The sequence below is a fragment of the Grampus griseus genome, assembly GCF_964374135.1.
Source record: "Grampus griseus genome assembly, chromosome: 4".
Taxonomy (NCBI): Eukaryota; Metazoa; Chordata; class Mammalia; order Artiodactyla; family Delphinidae; genus Grampus; species Grampus griseus.
Window position 1 is genome coordinate 123,060,595 of NC_138997.1, and position 15,641 is coordinate 123,076,235.

General features: G+C 38.2%; 1 pseudogene across 1 annotated transcript; it reads right to left on the reverse strand.

Moving 5' to 3' along the window:
* Positions 1-5,507: 5,507 nt before the first annotated feature.
* On the reverse strand, positions 5,508-13,438 carry LOC309822315 (protein LTV1 homolog; annotated as a pseudogene). The gene is made up of 2 exons: positions 13,358-13,438; positions 5,508-6,238 (listed from the first exon to the last, which is right to left on the reverse strand). The product of its transcript is annotated as a protein LTV1 homolog (transcript).
* Between the last annotated feature and the right edge of the window lie 2,203 nt (positions 13,439-15,641).

Below are 15,641 nucleotides of genomic sequence, written 5' to 3' on the forward strand. Positions count from 1 at the left end.
TTTATCATATTAGATATTAAATCTGAGAAATCTTTGAAATATTTATTAATTCACTTAAAATAATAATACCAATTACATATTAAAATACATAATATAGATTTTTCAGAATCACAACAAGAAGTAGTGAAAAGTGGCACTGTTTTACATTTTTGTAAATGTCTTTAATATATGCCTTAATAGAAGACAGCTGGATTCTTTTATCTGCTTCTGCATTCAATTTGTTGCAATATGGTATTTAGGTTGAAGTATATGAAGAAAACTTGGCTTCATGCAAATATGTAGTTGGAAAGAGGATAATTTTAATAACTTTTTCAGCTAATCGTGGCTATTCTTCTTTAATATTACACCAAATGTCAACAAGTAATAGTTTGTTAGAGACTATTTGCAATGTGAAATCTGAAACCACATCAATAAACTTCTGATACTTTTGAGCTTGGCCTATTTCTCAAGGAAGGTTTCTGAAAGAAGTCTGACTTTTGATTTTAAAAATAATGAAGTATAATATTCCAATAATAATAAAACAATCCCAAGAGAATTCCAAGGATATTTTAACGATTAATTTGCATCCAAGTGTTCTCTAAAACATTTGAGCACCACTCAAATCTCTGAGCTTGATTTCTTAATTCTTAGATACATCAGCTTTAAAGTTTACTATTTGTTGCATAGATGAGGTCTTAAAGCCTTTGCTTTTCATCTCTTTGGAGGTAACTTTACATATATGAATTCATCAGATGTGAGCAGTGTAGGAATACAGTAAAGGCATGATCAGTGTTTGCTGGCATGGTATTCTACTGTTGCAGAGCTCTGTCCTCACTGTAAGTATGAACAAAAGTATTTCCAAACAAAACCTTTGCTTGAGCCCTGAGAACCAAAATATTGATTTCCAAAAGAAAATATTTGTTTCAATTGTGACAAATATTTTTATGGCAGAAATTGAAGGCAAAATACACATTTTGCATTATGACACTCATATGTCAGATCTTATTAAAATAATTTAGAATGTTCCTACACATTGCTTTTGATGATGTCTCTTTTCTTTGTAAACATTTGTACAAAATGTCTCAACAAGGAACCTATTATAAAAACTTCTTAAAGTCCTCCTTCCTTCAAAATGAGGTCTAGTTGACTTCACTAGGAAATGTGGATGACATGTTTTCATGTTCTTTTTTTAATGGCAAAAACAATGATGTCACTCTTTACAAACAAGTCCAATAACAATGCTAGAGAATTCCTGCAGATGTGGCTATCAAATATATTCAAGATTCCAAGGAAACCATCCTTTATTCTCCCTACTCTCCCAGAATAGATCAGATTCTCCTAATGTGCACTCTCATTCCTACAATCTTGGATTTCCCCATATTGCACTCATTGCAGTTGCTAATTACTTCTTTGCACAATCAGTTGATTAATAACTGCTTCTCTCACTATACTGTTAGCTCCAAGAAGGAAAGGTCTGAGCCAGATTTTCCATCTCATCCCCAGGATCTCCAGCACAGTCTTTGGCACGCGATGGGAACTCTTTAAGAGTTGCAGAATATATGATAGAATACGGAGCATTTAATGCACTTTGGAGTCCCCAGAGTATTTTCCTATACCTTTTATATTTCGGGATTCTTCATCCTTCTTGAAATTGGCTTTTGTGATAAATCTGAGTTCTCGTTTCTTTCTCACCTCCTTGATTGTTCTATTTTTGTCTTCCTTCATGGCTTTTGTTTTAATTTCTAGTTCTTTAAGGCAAGCATGAAGTTCTGTCTTGCCCTTTACTATTGTTCTCTTTTATACACTTTCTCTCAGTTACCCATAACCTCTGAGATTCTCAAATCTAAATCCCTAATCCCAATCTCTCCCTCAAACCATGGTTTTGCATCTTCCAGGTAGTCTCTCTACATTTCCAACCAGATATTCATCTTTAAAGCCAATAGATCTCTGACTAAATTCATCATCTTTCATCCTACGTCAATTGTCTCCTGTGCTTCTCTGTGTCCTGGCAGTTACGTTTGTGCCGCCTTTATCTTTGCTTTCACTGAGTCCTGTCAGGTCTCTATCTCACTCAGGGTCCATGTTTTCATCCCAGTTACCATCACATTAGCTCACACCTTGGCTTTCTCATGTCTGTCCTGTTGTGATAGCATTTATACTCCCCCTTCTCTTTGCTGGTTCTTTTGGTTTTAATGCATCTTGTATACTGGTATGAGAGTAACTTTTCCCACAGAATTTTTCTCTTAAAAACTTTCATTCAATTAATAATTTGAACATTGCCTGGGCATTTGATGGTATTAAGGAATTTTAAAATAAATAAATTTATTTATTTATTTATGGCTGTGTTGGGTGTTCGTTGCTGCACACTGGCTTTCTCTAGTTGCGGCAAGCCAGGGCTACTCTTCGTTGCAGTGCACGGGCTTCTCATTGCAGTGGCTTCTCTTGTGAGCATGGACTCTAGGTGCATGGGCTTCAGTAGTTGTGGCATGTGGGCTCAGTAATTGTGGCTTTTGAGCTCTGGAGCACAGGCTCAGTAGTTGTGGTGCATGGGCTTAGTTGCTCTGAGGCATGTGGGATCTTCCCAGACCAGGGCTCAAACCCATGTGCCCTGCAGTGGCAGGCGGATTCTTAACCACTCCGCCACCAGGAAAGTCCCAAGGAATTATTATTTTTAGATCTGATAGTGGTTTTGAGGTTGTATTAGAAAGGGAAAGAGGCCCTTATCTTTTATGCATACATACTGAAGTATTTATGAATAATTGATATGATACTTGGATTTGATTCAACTCATATGGAGTGAGAAAACATGGATGGGAGTGTAGATAGATAGGCCAGAGTTGATGCTTACTCAGACTAGTTGATGGGCACATGGAGGTTCACTATACTGTTCCTTATAATCTTATATATGTTTGAAATTTTGCATAATAAAAATTATTTTAAGTCAACTCTTTAGTTCTTTAAGTGCTCGTAAAATAAAGTCCAAACTCTTTATTTAGGAATAGAAAGCACAAGCCAATCCCAGTCTATCCTCCCAGTGTCATTGGCCAGTGCCTCCCACATATATCCTTTGCTCATGTGGCAGATTAGCAGACTCTTCGTTGTGTGTGTGACCGTCTTTCCCCAATCCTCTGCGTTCCTGTACACTTCTTACCATGAGCACCTCGGCTGCAGGATTGCCTTTAGTCTAGGTATAAGGTAGTTTGCAAGAGCTGTACATCGCTGTAAAGCCATCAACCAATGACAAAGAGGGTTGGTGATTAAATTCCCCAGCTGTTTTCTCTTGTGGGTGGATCCCCCAGAAGTCTCCAATGGACTTGAGTTCCAGTTGCCCACTCTGGTATCTTACTGTTGAACACATTAGTATTGCTTTCCTTCCCTTCTTGGTCTCACCTCTCCACTTCTGTACTGGATCAGTTGCATCGAGTCCTAGTTTCAGGCTCTCCTGGGGGGTCGCCAATCTCACCCAGCTGTTAACTCATCCTTGTCTGGTTCTGTGCCTTTGTTCAAGCCATGCTCTTGGCCATGCATGCCCCTCCATACCTATTACTTCTATCATTGCCTTTTCTAATCTTAAATTTTAAAACAGTGCTAGTTTTAGAAAACTTTGAATATATAAACATTACAGAGAAAACAAAAACCATTCATGGTTACAACACCCCACAAATGGACATTTTCTTTAGTCTTTTTCTGTGTGTGTGTCTGCAATCATCTGACCATTTTCCTGGGGCTTGAAGATCCACTTCCAGGATGGCTCACTCACATGGTTCTTGGCAGGATCTCTTGGTTCCTCACTGACTTTGGCAGAAGGTTTTGGTTCCTTGCATATTGGCCTAAAAGGGCATCCTGAATGTTCACACGACATGGCAGCCGGTTTCAGCAGGGAACGTGATTTAAGAGAGAGAGCAAGAAGAAAGTTACAATATCTTACTATGACTTACCCTTGAAAGTAACCTACCACTTCTGCCTTATTCCACTGGTCACACCAACGAACCCAGATACAAAGTAGGAGGAAACTGTATAGGGGCGTGAATATTATAAGGCTGGGAACATTGAGGGCATCTTTGAAGCTGGCTAGCAGAGCTAGTTTGTAATCTGGAGCTGCTTTGGGGGTTTTCAAAAACTGCCATTAGGGCATACCTTTTTTTATGTCTTTGTAGCCTGGCCTCTGAAGAGAAATCATTTCATGTCCCTTTTCACTGTGTCTCACCTGCCTCTTTAAGATCTCAGACTTTCTTCTAGTTCTATTTTAATGATACTATTTTTCTTTGTTTGTTACTATTCTGAAAATTTTCCAATTCTGCGAATAAGACTCAGGCATCTTTTTCAAACCACTCCCATTTCTTCCTAATTTATATATTCTTAAATATTTATTTATTTATTTAATTTTGGGCTGTGTTGGGTCCCAGCTGCGGCATGCAGGCTCTTCGTTGCGGTGCACAGGCTTCTCTCTCTAGTTGTGGCATGCAGGCTCTAGAGTGCATGGGCTCTGCAGTTGCAGCACAGGCTCTCTAGTTGTGGCTTGCATGCTCAGTAGGCATGGTGCACGTTCTTAGTTGCCCCACAGCATGTGGGATCCCATTTCCCCATCAGGGATCGAACCCATGTCCCCTGAATTGGAAGGTGGATTCCCAACCACTGGACCACCAGGGAAGTCCCCCATTTCTTCCTAATTTCTAAAGCATATCTGATTTCTAGATTTAGAATGTTCCAGAAACATCCCTGTTAAATCACTTTCTTAGGCTTTGTTGCCTTATTTTCAGGATTGTTTCTTTACCTTAAGAAAAGAAGATAAAATAGTATTTTTATTATAACAGCTTCCTCCATTGTTAGTTGTTCATTGATAAAAACTATCACTCTTCCCTTGGTGAAATAATAGTTTGGGTCTCATATCTAAAACTACCATCAGAATCTGTGTATTAAAGACAGTCTGTGTTATAGTGGTGAGAGGGTGAGTTTTGAGGCCATAGGCAAAGCTGCATGACTCCTAAAGTGAACCCTTTCACAGATTTCTCCTTGGCCCTGAGTATAGTTTAAAGCAGAATAAGAAGGAAAATTATCAGGGCAGCTGAATTACACCTGCCCATTGAGGGCCTGCACTAGGAATTTAAAACTAAGACTCCACCCATTAGTATCATGGCCCTTATGGAACTTTGTTGCCTTTGGATTTAAGTCATGAAGATATTTTCTAATAATTTATCCAAACATTTCACATTCATGAAATTATTTATTTTAGCGATAATGTAAAGTTTATAGCATAACGTTAAATTTAATTAAACCTTCAAAACAATGTAAATAGACATTACAATTAAAATAAAACTATGGCAGGATGTACCTGATGGTCAGCAGGGAAAACTTGTTCTACAATTATTTTATAATTGAGCTATAAAATTAGTTCAAATACTACACTTGTTTTTTCAGTACCTATCAATTAAAATTACAGAGTTTTCTCATTTGAAGATTGTAATTCATGATTGAACATAATGAGGAGTCCTTAATGGGGGATGTGCCTTTTCTTAAATGTCCCATTTTTATAACTCTGGACCCTCAACATTCTTCAAATGCAGCACTCGTTTTCCTGCTCTCGTTTCGTCAGTTTGAAGGCTAATTTGTTAGCTTTCTTCTCTGCTCTCTGTTCCCTGTGCTCTTCTTTTATAACTTGCTTTCTTGCTCTTTTATTTTCTTTGCTTTCATTTTTAGAACGTGGTTGAGTTGATACCTTAAGTAGATCATTGCCATTAATCATCTGCATTTATTAACTTGTTTTGCTGTGAGTCCTTTCTCTGGTAAGCCATTGAGAGGTATTCCTGTCCTATTAAATACTTGGATTTGTTTGGGCTTTGGTTAATATTTGATAAGCTAAGGATGGTTGAATAAATGTGAGCATGTGCTACAAATGAATTCACAATCCCACTTCTCTTTTGCTTCTTCTAGAACTAGAGAAACCATCTCTTCTTCCTCAGACTCATCAATATCATTAACTGGCAGACCTTCATCCTCAGAGTCTTAAAGTGTATTCAACTTCATACAATTCTCTGCCTTCTCTTTGCATTCGTCATTAAAAACTTCATGTAACCGATTGCTATCTATTGATACATGAATGGAATCCTCCAATTTGGCATTATCTGGCACTCCAATCTTGTTATTATCTTAATTGCTCATAAAACTTCTCAAACTGCTCATGTAGGGTCAGCTGCTCATTTCTTCTCGCGACTGAGGAAGTAATAGAATTCTCTATGAAGTGACCTTTTATTTCTTCTTCCTAAAAAAATGGCTTCCTATACTTCACGAGGTTTGCACAGGCAGACGAAATCATCTTCATTTGCGAACGGGCTTTAAAAATCATAGTCATCGGGCTTCCCTGGTGGCGCAGTGGTTGAGAGTCCGCCTGCCGATGCAGGGGACACGGGTTCGTGCCCCCATCCGGGAAGATCCCACATGCGGCGGAGCGGCTGGGCCTGTGAGCCATGGCCACTGAGCCTGCGCGTCCGGAGCCTGTGCTCCGCAACGGGAGAGGCCACAACGGTGAGAGGCCCGTGTACCACAAAAAGAAAAAAAAAAAAAAATCATAGTCATCATTCCTCCCTATCACTTTCCTTCCCATCCATATCTTTCCACTCACTGCCATTTTCAGCTTTAGATTTCTTTCCATCTATTCCCTCTTCGTCTCTTGTTCCTCATCAGCCTGAAGGATAAAATCATTTTCACATCATCACCAAGAGCTGCAACAACGTCAGGATCCAAATCCAGTTGAGGACCCAAAATAGCAGCTGTTCTATTTACCAATTCAATACCTTCCTTAAATTCTGATGCAAACTCTGATTAAGGAAAAGTAAATCCATGGCCTAGAATTATTAAAGTTTCCTCTTTCTCATCTCTCCTGTTACGCTGAAGGTATTTTGAATTTAAGCCCATAGGGCCCAGGTGATTCTTTCAAGTGCCGTAGGTAGTTATAATCATTGTCAAAGAACTCTTCATAACTTCCTCTGTTTTGCTCACGTTCTTCATTTATTTCGTGTAGGCAACAGAACCCTCTGGGGTGCATTTTCATCTGCTACTAAAGACTCTGTGACTCAAATGGACCATGTGGAAAAGACACAGTTTTCCTCTCTCTAAAGAGCTTTCCCCCCCATTCTGTTGCTGTGTGGGGCTCACACCAAGAACAGTGACCTGAGGGTCCCAGAGCAGGTGACACATCTTGGAAGTGGACAAGGCCTACCTAGTAGCCACGTCTTAAGGCCATGCCATACATCTACTCTTGGACTTCACACTGCAGGTCTGAAGAATTGGCTCAGAGACACAATAAAAGCTGCAAATATTATTCCACCCAACAATGCCGAAAAACACTTAATCCCTGCCTCAGCTACACCTGCAAGGTCAGCCAAAGCTGCCAAAAGAGTCTCAAGTTACCTGTCTGACTCTGTGCCCCACTCAGGCTTGAAAACCCACATGGCCTAACACAGTAAAGCCCCAGCCTTGATCAAAACACTGGTTTCCCATGATATTTTGTCCCCTCCCTCATCCATTTCTTATTTATTTCTCAAGGTTGCCTGCCCGTTTACCAAGATGTTGGAGTCTGAGTGGATCAATAAGTACTTCATCCCTTCTCCCCATCCTGAGTCTGGAACCAATATAGAGACAGATGTAGGCTCCCAAGAGAAGAAACTAATCACTTAATATATCACTTTTATTAAAAAGAAAGCTGATTTCTAGAATCAGAGAACTCCAGAGATTGTCCTTTTAAATTAAACTCTTAGTCTCTGGCTTCCATGTGTTCACTGAGTGTTGTTTCTACCTTATTTAACCCCAAAATGAAACTTATTCTCTTCATAATATAGGCCTCCACTAGTTGTTATTTGTTCATTAATAAGTCTACTAATTTTGCCTAGTTAAATAACAATTTGGATTTCTTAAGATCTATGGCCAAATAGGTATGCACCCCCAATTTAGACACGGTTACCCACCTTGCCACTGGCACAGCTGACAAGCACAAGCGTCACTCTTATGGCAGGTCCCTTACTCCATCACAGAGAGCTGTGCATGGCTCCTGAGGTCAGGTTGTCACTGAAAGAGGAATGGCTTATATTGAATGGCCCAGTTGATTCCCCCAAACTTTCCAGTCAGGTACATCATTCCTCACCTGGTTGGAGCAGAAGTCAGAAAGGTTAGTTACTTCAGTAGATGCACTTCTACATAAAACCTGAAGCCAGGTAAATGGAACTCCCTCCCAGTAGATATATATCCTCTGTCCATCAATATGTGAGAGGTAATTTCAGTGCCCCCCAGTCCACCCCCACTTTTAAGGCTGAGGTATTTAGTTAGCTCAGAGGCAGCTGATTCAGAAGACAGAGCAATCATCAGAGGAAAGTACCAGTAGCACGTCTAGTCTCATCCCTGATGATAATTGTTTCTGCTATATAGGTAACCTACTAGTCAGTGAAGACGTTCAGATTTGGATAACAGAAAGTTTAGTTACAAAGGTCAAATCAAATTTCCTCCATTTAACTTTCATGATTTTTCCCCTCCAGTCTGAATTATAGAACAGAAAATGGAAATGACCATTTGTTAACATTCTTCATGCCACTGAAGAATGTTCCTACCATATTATGTGGAGGCTGGGTGTAAATTAGAGGATATGCTCCCACTTTGTTTTATGAGGCATTGACATATCTGTCTTATATTTTTAATTTTCTATAGAGATAACAATCTGAGAATTGCTTGAGAATGTTTGAGAATGATGCAAAAAAAGAATCTTGGGTTAGGCTTGGAAACAAATATAATTTAGAATATAATGTAGTCCATAAAAAAATGTGTTGATTTACATGTTTATATAACTGATTGTGACATTTGAAGTGATTATAATATAGCAGGTAGAGAGAAAATTATATCTTTGTAAATATAAGTCAGTGCATTAAGAGCAAGAAATTAGTATTGTGAAATTCCAAAATTAATTTGTTATATCAAATATGCACAGTATTCCTCTTCCCTCTTTTTTATTTTTGTCATCTAATGGATTAATTGTATACTTTTTTTGGAGTCCATTTTACCTCCATAGTTAGCTTATTAGCTGTAACTCTTGGCCATCTTACTTGCTAGGTTGTTTTAGAGTGTGTATTATACAGCTTTAACTTATCACAGTCTACCTCCGAGTGATAACCTATTTTACATACAGAATGAGAATATAAATATAATATACTTCCATTACTTTACTCTCTGCCTTTTTGCTACTGTCATCATACAGTTTACTTCTAGATATCTTATTAAGCACCTAATACGTTGTCACCATTTTTACTTTGAATGGTTGATTATATTTGAAAGATTAATAATAATAAAATAATAATTTAAAAATTTTCTTTTTTTATTGAAGTGTAGTTGATTTACCGTGTTGTGCCCATCTCTGCTGTGCAGCACAGTGACTCAGTTATACACACGTATACATTCTTTTTTTTTTAACATCTTTATTGGAGTATAATTGCTTTACAATGGTGTGTTAGTTTCTGCTTTACAACAAAATGAATCAGTTATATATATACATATGTTCTCATATCTCTTCCCTCTTGCGTCTCCCTACCTCCCACCCTCCCTATCGCACCCCTCCAGGCGGTCACAAAGCACCGAGCTGATCTCCCTGTGCTATGTGGCTGCTCCCCACTAGCTACCTACCTTAAGTTTGGTAGTGTATATATGTCCATGCCACTTTCTCACTTCGTCCCAGCTTACCCTTCCCCCTCCCCATATCCTCAAGTCCATTCTCTAGTAGGTCTGTGTCTTTATTCCTGTTTTACCCCTAGGTTCTTCATGACATTTTTTTTTCTTAAATTCCATATATATGTGTTAGCATACAGTATTTGTCTCTCTCTTTCTGACTTACTTCACTCTGTATGACAGACTCTAGGTCCATCCACCTCATTACAAATAGCTCAATTTCATTTCTTTTTATGGCTGAGTAATATTCCATTGTATATATGTGCCACATCTTCTTTATCCATTCATCCGATGATGGGCACTTAAGTTGTTTCCATCTCCGGGCTATTGTAAATAGAGCTGCAATGAACATTTTGGTACATGACTCTTTTTGAATTATGGTTTTCTCAGGGTATATGCCCAGTAGTGGGATTGCTGGGTCATATAGTAGTTCTATTTGTAGTTTTTTAAGGAACCTCCATACTGTTCTCCATAGTGGCTGAACCAATTCACATTCCCACCAGCAGTGCAAGAGTGTTCCCTATTCTCCACACCCCCTCCAGCATTAATTGTTTCTAGATTTTTTGATGATGACCATTCTGACTGGTGTGAGATGATATCTCATTGTAGTTTTGACTTGCATTTCTCTAATGATTAATGATGTTGAGCATTCTTTCATGTGTTTGTTGGCAGTCTGTATATCTTCTTTGGAGAAATGTCTATTTAGGTCTTCTGCCCATTTTTGGATTGCGTTGTTTGTTTTTTTATTATTAAGCTGCATGAGCTGCTTATAAACTTTGGAGATTAATCCTTTGTCAGTTGCTTCATTTGCAAATATTTTCTCCCATTCTGAGGGTTGTCTTTTGGTCTTGTTTATGGTTTCCTTTGCTGTGCAAAAGCTTTGAAGTTTCATTAGGTCCCATTTGTTTATTTTTGTTTTTATTTCCATTTCTCTGGGAGGTGGGTCAGAAAGGATCTTGCTGTGATCTATGTCATAGAGTGTTCTGCCTATGTTTTCCTCTAAGAGTTTGATAGTTTCTGGCCTTACATTTAGGTCTTTAATCCATTTTGAGCTTATTTTTGTGTATGGTGTTAGGGAGTGATCTAATCTCATACTTTTAAATGTATCTGTCCAGTTCTCCCAGCACCACTTATTGAAGAGGCTGTCCTTTCTCCACTGTACATTCCTGCCACCTTTATCAAAGATAAGCTGTCCATATGTGCTTTGGTTTATCTCTGGGCTTTCTATCCTGTTCCATTGATCTATCTTTCTGTTTTTGTGCCAATACCATACTGTCTTGATTACTGTAGCTTTGTAGTATAGTCTGAAGTAAGGGAGCCTGATTCCTCCAGCTCCTTTTTTCATTCTCAAGATTGCTTTGGCTATTCGGGGTCTTTTGTGTTTCCATACAAATTGTGAAATTTTTTGTTCTAGTTCTGTGAAAAATGCCAGTGGTAGTTTGATAGGGATTGCATTGAATCTATAGATTGCTTTGGGTAGTAGAGTCATTTTCACAATGTTGATTCTTCCAATCCAAGAACATGGTATATCTCTCCATCTATTTGTATCATCTTTAATTTCTTTCATCAGTGTCTTATAATTTTCTGCATACAGGTCTTTTGTCTCCTTAGGTAGGTCTATTCCTAGATATTTTATTCTTTTTGTTGCAATGGTAAATGGGAGTGTTTTCTTGATTTCACTTTCAGATTTTTCATCATTAGTGTATAGGAACGCCAGAGATTTCTGTGCATTAATTTTGTATCCTGCTACTTTACCAAATTCATTGATTAGCTCTAGTAGTTTTCTGGTAGCATCTTTAGGATTCTCTATGTATAGTATCATGTCATCTGCAAACAGTGACAGCTTTACTTCTTTTCCGATTTGGATTCCTTTTATTTCCTTTTCTTCTCTGATTGCTGTGGCTAAAACTTCCAAAACTATGTTGAATAAGAGTGGCAAGAGTGGGCAACCTTGTCTTGTTCCTGATCTTCTTTTTTAATATTCTTTTCCATTATGGTTTATCCCAGGAGACTGGATATAGTTCCCTGTGCTATACAGTAGGACCTTGTTGTTTATCCATTCTAAATGTAATTGTTTGCATCTACCTATACCAAACTCCAAGTCCATCCCTCTGCCTCTCCCCTTCCCCCTTGACAACCACAAGTCTGATCTCTATGTCTGTGAGTTTGTTTCTGTTTTGCAGATAGGTTCATTTGTGTCATATTTTAGATTCCACATATAAGTGATATCATGGTTATTTGTCTTTCTCTTTCTGGCTTAGTTCACTTAGTATGATAACCTCTAGTTGCATCCATGTTGCTGCAAATGGCATTATTTTGTTCCTTTTTGTGGCTGAGTAGTATTCCATTGTATATATGTACCACATCTTCTTTATCCACTCATCTGTTGATGGACCTTTAAGTTGTTTCCATGTTTTGGCTATTGCAAACAGTGCTGTTATGAACATAGGGGTGCTTGTATCTTTTTGAATTATAGTTTTGTTCGGGTTTATGCCCAGGAGTGGGATTGCTGGATCATATGGTAACTCTATTTTTAGTTTTCTAAGGAACCTCCATGCCGTTTTCTGTAGTGACTGCACCAACTTACATTCCCACCAACAACGTAGGAGGGTTCCCTTTCTCCATACCCTCTCCAGCATTTGTTATTTATAGACTTTTTAATGATGGCCATTCTGACCAATGTGAGATGGTACCTCATTGTAGTTTTGTTTGCATTTCTCTAATAATTAGTGACGGTGAGCATCTTTTCATGTGCCTACTGGCCATCTGTATGTCTTCTTTGGAGAAATGTCTATTAAGGTCTTCTGCCCATTTTTCAATTGGGTTGTTTATTTTTTTGTTGTTGAGTTGTATGTGCTGTTTGTATGTTAGCAACTTTCTTTATATTTACCCTCGTGATTACCAGATCCAATGATCTTCAGTCCATCGTGTAGATACAGGTTTGCATCTGGTATCATTTTACTTCTGCCTGAAGGATTTTAACATTTTTTGTAGTGATGAAAACTTTCAGCTTTTGTGTGCCTGAAAAAGTTTTTATTTTACTTTGTTGCTTTGTATGATATTTTTCCTGGGTAAAGAACCTCAAGTTTATCATACTTTTCTTTTAGTACTTTAAAGATGTTGCTGCACTTGTCTTCTAGCTTGCATTGTTTTCTTCAAGAAATCTGTCATCACTATCTTTGTGTCTCTGTATATTGTCTGTGTCCTCAGGTTGCTTTTAAGATTTTCCCTTTAGCACTGGTTTTAAGTAATTTCATTATAATGTGCCTTGGTGTAGTTTTTTCCTTTTTTCTTCCATGTTTCTTATTCTTGGGGTTTGTTAAGTTTCTTGGATCTATGTGTTTATGATTTTAATCAAGTTCGGTACATTTTCAGCCACTATTGCTCTAAATATTTCCTCCTCCCAGCCTTTTGGAGACTCTGATTACATGCATATTGGCTGCTTGTAGGCATCCCACAGTTAATGGATACTCTGTTATGTTAATGTTTTCAATCTTTTTTCTCTCTATATTTCATTTAGGATAGTTTCTGTTGCTGTGCCTTCAAGTTTGTTAATTTTTTTTTTCAGTGTATAATTTATTAATTCCATCTCATGTATTTTTCCTCTTAGATGCTATAATCTTAACCTGTAGACGTTCCATTTGGGCTACTTTTATAACTTCTATGTTTTACTTACTTTCAAACTCTTCTCTAACTGCTTGAACATATGGAATACAGTTGTAACTGGTTTAATGGCCTTGTGAACCGATTTTATCATCTTTGTCATTTCTGTATCAGTTATCATTGATTGATTTTTTTCTCATTACAGATTATATTTTCCTGCTTCTTTGTATGCCTGGTAATTTTAAAATTTGATATAAGAAATTGTGAATTTTACCTTGGGTGTTTCTATTTTCGTATTTCTTTAAGGTATTCTTGAGCTTGTTTTAGGAGACAGTTGGAAACCATTTGATCCTACGTGGATCTTGCTTTTAAGCTTTGTTAGGTGAAACTAAGTTGTATTTAGCCTAGAGTTAATTCACCCCAACTAGTGAGGCAGGACCCTTCTTAGTACTCTGAACAATGACCCTTAATAATGAGATTTTACACTCTGACATTTGGGACAGACATTATTCCTGACCCTGTTTGGCCTCCTAACGCTGCTCGCTCTAATCTTTTCTTTTCTGGCCTCAGGTAGTTTCCTCACTTTGTATGTACTGATCGGGACTCCACTGAATACTCAGCAAAAACTTCTGCAGATCTCAGGAGTTCTCTCTTTGTAAAACATTGTCCCTTCCAGTACTCTATGATGAAAATTTTAGCCATCTTCATTTTCCTGGACACCCAGCTCTGCCTCCTAACTCAGGGAGATATCTGGGCTCTCTCTGACATTCCCCTCCCTGTGCAATACCCTGGAAACTTTTTTCAGGCAGTAAGCTAGGTAATCAAAGGGCTCACCTCAACTTTTCCCTGTCTCTGAAGGATCACTGTCCTTCATTGCCTGGTATCCAAAGTTTTGAGTGCTGTTGTTTCATATATTTTGTCTGTTTTTTTCAGTTGTTTGAAGAGAGAATGTAAATCTAACCCCTCTTATTCAGTCTTGAATGGAAGTGGAAGTCCCATTGGTTGATTTTTTTTTTCTAATCTTGCCACCAGCCTTACATACTGGTGTAAACCCTACTTGGTCATGATCCACCATTCTTTTTATTTATTGCTGGGTTGGGTTTGCTAATAGTTTGTTGAAGAATTTTACACCTGTGTTCCTAAAGGATATTGGTCTGTACTTTTCTTTCCTCATAATGCCTTCACCTGGTTTTGGTCTCAGGGTAATGCCACCTTCATAACATGAATTGGGAAATGTTTTCTCCTCTTCTACTGTCTGCAACAAGTTGTATATAATTTATATTCTTTCTTTCTTTTTTTAAATGTTTATTTATTTTACTTTTGGCTGCATTGGGTCTTCGTTGTTGAGCGTGGGCTTTTCTCTAGTTGCAGCGAGCGGGAGCTACCCTTTGTTGTGGTGCATGGGCTTCTCCTTGTGGTGGCTTCTCTTGTTGCAGAGCACAGGCTCTGGGTGCATGGGCTTCAGTAGTTGCAGCATGTGGGCTCAGTAGTTGTGGCTCGCAGGCTCTAGAGCGCAGGCTTAGTAGTTGTGGCACACGGGCATAGTTGCTCTGTGGCATGTGGGATCTTCCCGGAGCAGGACTCGAACCCATGTCCCCTGCACTGGCAGGCAGATTCTTAACAACTGTGCCAGCAGGGGAAGTCCCTATATTATTTATTTATTAAAGGTTGGGTAGATTTAGCAGTGAAAATATTTGGACCTGGAGTTTTCTTTGTTGGAAGGCTTTTAAGGACAAATTCAATTTCTTTAATAGATATAGGACTGTTCAGATTACCTTTTTCCTCTGTGTGAGATGTGATACTTTGGGTGTTGTAAAGAATTAATCAATTTCATCAAAGTTGCCAAGAGCAGTTTCTGTGGAATGGTGCAGGCAAAAGCCAGACTGGAGTAGACTTAAGAGGTCTTTAGAGGAGTTTTGGTGCAAAGAGAACCACATAATGTGGTCGCTTCTGAAGAGAAGTGGGTTCAAGAGGTTTTTTCTTTTTTAATATAAAGAGGAATAAGAGAATATATGGTGATGAGAGTAACCCAGTAGAGAATTCTGGTTGCCCAATGTTTAATTCATATGAGTAGTGTGTAATCAAATAAGATAAAAGGTACACAAACTGATTTTAGATTGCAGAGTGGTATGCATAGAGAATTTTAATATGAATTTAATGCACATTCTTCTTGATCTTTCATCCTTACATCCTAGATGAAGACAGATTACTGAGTAGTATTCAGTCAAGAGCTTCTCTACCAGCTTGGAAAAAGCATGCTGCTAGGTAACTATTGGTCTTCAGGCTTAATTCCAAATGAGAATTATTATAGTTGAGGAGAAGTTGTTTTAATATACATTATTACTATCCCCTGGTTC